The following is a 5501-nucleotide window of genomic DNA, read 5'->3' on the forward strand; positions in this document are numbered from 1 at the left end:
TACCTCCGGAACAGATCAAGCCCACAGTTAGCCGACCACACGGTAGCATACTGTCCGGAGTGTCCTGCTGTGCACTAATCGCAGGGGGGGCCGCAACATCTTCCTCCTGTGTGCAGTGTGGGAAGCCACTGTGTACCTGTGGACCAGCATGCCGCCACTGTCCCAACGCCGATGCCACCCCATCTAGCTTCCTCCCCAGGACCCCGGCGCCATGAGCCAAGGAGAAATGAAGGGCACCAAGGGCCTCCAGGAGGTCACCGTACCCCAGAGCAGCTCTCTCCGATCGCTCTGCCACACTCCCAAAAGTCACACACCCCCAATCCTGCTGCGACCCAGTGGACAGGATGGTAGGCTGCATAGCAACAAAATGGCCGCTGGGAAGGCCCGACTCGTATTGGGGCCAGGACCCCGGGACAAGTGCCTCGAGGTCCACGTCGCTGAAGACAGGGATCCTGGGGCAGGCACAAATTCAGCCGTTGCGCGGTCACGGGCAACAGTCGTCTCCGCCACGGACCAGCTCCCGCGAAAAGCCGGGAGCAGCCCGCAAGGATCAGGGCGAGCTAGGGACGGCGTCCGGGCAGCTCACCGTCAAAGGCAGGGGCAAACACCACAGAATCCGAGAATTGCTCCCCCGGGCGTGTCCTCGGTCCGCAACGCTCAGCAGGGGGAGCGACTACAGCAAAATGCAGGCCGAGGGCAGCACCACTCCGGCGGACCGACTCCACCCAATCACCACAGGCCGCTGTTGTTAAACTGCCACCCGGCCAAGGCGTCCACTCGAGGTCCCGGCTCCGGGGCCGCACGGGCCGCAAAGTTCAACCGCTGATTTCTCCGGCGGTACGGAAGCCAGAAACCTCGGAGTCACACGATCGGTTGCCACTTTCGTTTACAAACACGATCTCATAGCGCAGAATAAGGATCTCATGCAGGATATCCGTGCGGGATGCGGAGGTTCACGGAGCCGGGAATCTACGCTGCCGTCCCGGTCGCCATCTTGGCTCCTCTGTTCTATCATATGTTTAATGATATTGTTTTTCTTCATAACCATTATGACGTGTCTTGGTTGGATCCTCTACACTGTTTTTCCTCCAACACCACACACCTCTCATGCACCCAACAGCACTCAGGAACACACATATCATGACCTACCCCCTCATGAACAAGACCATAGACTTGCCTTGCAAAACAATACCTTTATACAGATGTTACACTACACTCATCAGGCCAGCAATAGCACAAATTGCTGGATATGTGGCCGCCTCCCACCTCATCAGAAAAAGGGAGGGATGCCTCTTTTACCCCTTTCCATTTTCCTATAATGGGACTTGTGAAGCCTGGTTCGCCCTAATAACAGCTGACGATACCACCCCCACCTCCTGCCCTGACAGAAATAATTCATGCAAGAATGGGTGGCCTTGGGGGAACTTAAACAAGGTACTTAATGCTGCCTGTTACCCAAATAAGGATGGAAGTCCTCAGGCGACAGGAACAGTCCTAGAAAGTGAAGAATACAAGCAAGGGAACATGACCATGTCCTACAAGATGTTAAATACCAAACCTAAAAAGAATGCTGGTCCCCCTTCCATCTCGGTCTCACCAGTAAAAGGACACCTGTGCATCCAGAAAAATGGCTCTGTTCCATTAGGACACAGTGACTGTCATACCACTATAAGTTTTGAAGACAGAGGAAAGTCCTCACTTCAAGCATCTCGCCATACTTATTTCGTCTGTGGCCAAACGGCCTATGTGCAGCTGCCCTTGAACTGGGGGGGAACTTGTTATATAGCATTCCTGTTACCCCCTGTCTTTGTGGCCCCATCCACTTACCACCGAGACCTCCTAGTGCCCCATGTCAGACATAAAAGAACGATCGATACCTCCTTGGTTGACCAAACAGAAACCTCATGGGAACAGTATACAGATTTTAACAAAGGGTTCTTCTTCTTTGTTGGCCCTGTACAGAACAGCAAGCTTATACGCAGGTTGACAAGGACCTTAGAGGCTATTGTAAACCAGACGGCGTCTGCCCTGGGGAGCTTAACCCAGGAGCAGTCCGCCATACGATTGGTTACTCTCCAAAATCGCCTTGTCCTTGACATCATCCTGGCTGACAGAGGCGGAGCCTGTAAAATTATAGGCTCTAGCTGCTGTATATTTATTCCTGATAATTCCCCATCTGTATACACGGCCATAACAAAATTACACAAGATAGCCGTAAGTTTACATCAAGAACCTGGCACCTGGACGTGGTCTGATTGGTTCTGGAAGATAATATCGTCCTGGGGATGGCAACTGCTGTCAGCAGCAGGTATAATATTCCTGATAATAACTGGATGCTGCCTTTGCATCCAATGTGGTCCTGCCCTGTGCGGTCTATGCGCTGCAAACTGCATTCCTAAACCACTTGTCCAGCAGAGAGAAAGGGAAAGAATTATGCTACAAGAATGTATAGATGATCTCATGCAAATTGAGATATAATGTAGGTACACTCTGGGGCAAGGAGGGAATGTGGAAATAAAATTGACAAGTGTGCCCCATCATTTCCCTGTTTCTGCCTGGTAGCCATTTGCCTCAGACAAACACCCATTTTGTGTGTGACATGCTCTCAGCAACTTGTCTGAAAACTGTCCTTCACATCCCCATTGAATCTTGCACAACCCCCTGCTCCTTGTGGTCGAGCCAATTCCAAGAAGCCTGCCTGTGTGCCTTCCCCCAGTTGTGCCAGAGACTCAGCCACATCCTGTCCATTGTTGGTAACTCAGCCTGTCACACCAGCTGCCCTGTGACCACCCCCAACTGAAAGAGGAAGCACGAGGTTAGGCCCTGAAACCACACCAACTAACAGAGGAAGCACAAGGCTGTACACTGTTAACACACATTTCTGTGGTTCTGCCAATTCTGGGAACCAGCAGCAGATAGTTCCTGTTTTAAGAAATAGTTCCTGTCTTTGACTGCAAGCCAGAGAGCAGATGGTCTCTGTTTTATTATTATTATTATTATTTAAACTTATAACGCGCATCAGCTACCCGCAGTGGGTTTCCCGGTGCAAGGGATAGACTCGAGGAGAAAACAAACCTCTCAGACAGCACCGTGAATCAACTAAGGCGGCATGAAGATCATTGGAAAAGTAAAGTTTTCAGTTTTTTTCTAAAAATGAGAAAATTGGTTTCCGTTTTCAGAGTGGTGGGTAACGCGTTCCAATATTTAGGACCTAGATGGGAAAAGGCCCGTCCCCCCATCCTTTCAAGCTTGAATCGAGGGACAACAAAGTCGCAATTGGCAGAGGATCTAAGTGTGCGACTAGGCTTGTAGGGTTGGACCAGACTTTGCAAGTATTTTGGGGCCGAGCCCTGCTTGATTTTAAAAAGATAGCATATGGCTTTGAAATTGATGCGGCTGGGGATCCTGAGCCAATGTAGATCGCGCAGACCATGTGTGGCCGATGATCTCCTCGGGATATTGCAGAGAAGTCGGGCTGCCGAGTTCTGAACAACCTGGAGTTTGTTTACGGTGGCCACATCGGCGCCGAGATAGAGGACATTTCCGTAGTCCAGGCGAGATGTTACTAACGCCTGGACAACGGTTCTCCTGGTGGCAAGAGGCAGCATCCAAAGAATTTTCTGGAGCCATCGCAGGATAGCAAAGCATATGGCGGCCACCTTTGTGGCCTGCTGTATCATGGAGAGTTTGTCGTCTATAAGAAAACCGAGGTTGCGGACCACAGAAGATGGCTGAGGAAGGGGTCCCATCTCACTAGGCCAATGTTGAGGGCCCCATAGATCTTTATGCTTCCCTAAGATAAGAATTTCGGTTTTGTCACCGTTTAGTTTGAGGAGATGCCTTTGCATCCACTCAGCTATACGTGACAGTCCAATTTTCAGAGCCGATATATCGTTGCTCTCGCTGCTGGAAAGGGAGAAAACAATTTGGGTGTCATCGGCGTATGAAAAAATAGTCAGCCCTGCGTCCTCCGCAATGGAGGCCAGGGGTCTCACATAGATGTTAAACAACAAAGGGCTGAGTATGGACCCCTGAGGAACGCCATATGCCGATGGACAAGTGGAAGATGTGGCTTTCGCGGAAAAGACTTGGAAAGTGCGCTCACTTAAAAAGGAGGCAATCCAGGCCAAAGCCGGACCGTCCACTCCCAGGGATCGAAGAGAGTTCAAAAGAATGGAATGGGACACGGTATCGAACGCCGCGCTCAAATCCAAAAGGATGAGCGCAGACGTTTCCTCGCGGTCGATACCGTGTCTTAAACTCTCCGTCACCCCGAGAAGGGCGGTCTCTGTGGAGTAGTGAGCACGAAAGCCAGACTGGGATGGGTGTAAAAATCCCGAAGATTCCACTAGATGGTATAGTTGAGTGTTAACGTGCCTTTCCAGCACTTTGGAAAGTACAGGCAGCAAGGATATCGGTCTGAAATTGGCGAGATTGGACACATCGGCTCCAGCTTTTTTTAGGAGAGGAACGACCATTGCGTGCTTCCAATCCTGTAGCACATGGGACTCAAGTAATGAGGCATTTAGGAGTCTCATAAGAACCCGTCGAGGTTCAAGTTCCAGCAATTTAAGGATTTTGGCAGGTACAGGATCACGAGGTGAGCCAGATCTTATACTGCTTAAGCAGGTGAAGAACGAGGAGTCATCAAACAATTGCCAGTGCGTTACCTTCACCGTAGGAGGAGGCTGTTCGGTCCCTGCGACCTGTTCCGAATGAAGTTCCTTTGCGTTCAAGGGAGTGCTCATAAAGTCGTATATGCGCTCAACCTTGGAAATGAAAAATTTTGCAATAGAGTTACACTGGGCCTCCTCTAAAACTGGAGATGTCGGGAGAGTGTCCGCTCCTATCAATTTTTTGACGACGGAGAAAAGAGTGCGAGGACAGTTCTGAGCTTGTGTTACTGTATCCACAGTATAGGCAGCTCTCGCGATTTTACATTTTGAGTGGTATTCCTTTAGAGCCTCTTTATAAACAGTCTTCCGTGAGACTGAGTAAGAGTGCCTCCATTTCCGTTCTAGGGCCTTGCATTTGGTACGCAAGGCCTTCAGGTCGGTGGAAAACCATGGTGCCGGAAGGCGGTGTGACCTGGAATGTTTCGAAGAGAGCGGGAGAAGGGTAGTTACAGCGTTAGTAAGCCAGTGGGAAACAGCGGTGTTCAACTCCGCGACTGAAGCCTCGCATTCCTCAGGACGGGTATTCAAGAGGTGCTAGTTCAACTTATTAATATCAAGTTTACCCCAACAATGAGTTGGTGCACCCTTGTCGAGGCCACTATTTTCCTGGTTCTTGGTATAGAGTAAGGAGAAGTGGACTGCGAAATGATCGGACCACTCCAAAGGGCGAGCACTCTGAGAGCAATCAAAAGAGAGATTAGAGAGAATGGGGTCCAATTGGTGTCCAGCAGAGTGAGTGGGGCCAACATTGAGCAGGGAAAGGTTGAGAGCCTCCAGATCAGATAAAAAGCGTTTGCTGGTGGTACACTGTGGGTCTTCAAGATG

At 50.4% G+C, this 5501-nt stretch overlaps 1 pseudogene; it reads left to right on the forward strand.

Annotated features, from left to right (window-relative positions):
• The first annotated feature begins 1022 nt into the window (after positions 1-1022).
• On the forward strand, positions 1023-2478 carry LOC146860698 (endogenous retrovirus group V member 2 Env polyprotein-like; annotated as a pseudogene).
• Positions 2479-5501: the final 3023 nt, after the last annotated feature.

Source organism: Triturus cristatus, chromosome 3_1 (assembly GCF_964204655.1).
Source record: "Triturus cristatus chromosome 3_1, aTriCri1.1, whole genome shotgun sequence".
NCBI classification, from domain to species: domain Eukaryota; kingdom Metazoa; phylum Chordata; class Amphibia; order Caudata; family Salamandridae; genus Triturus; species Triturus cristatus.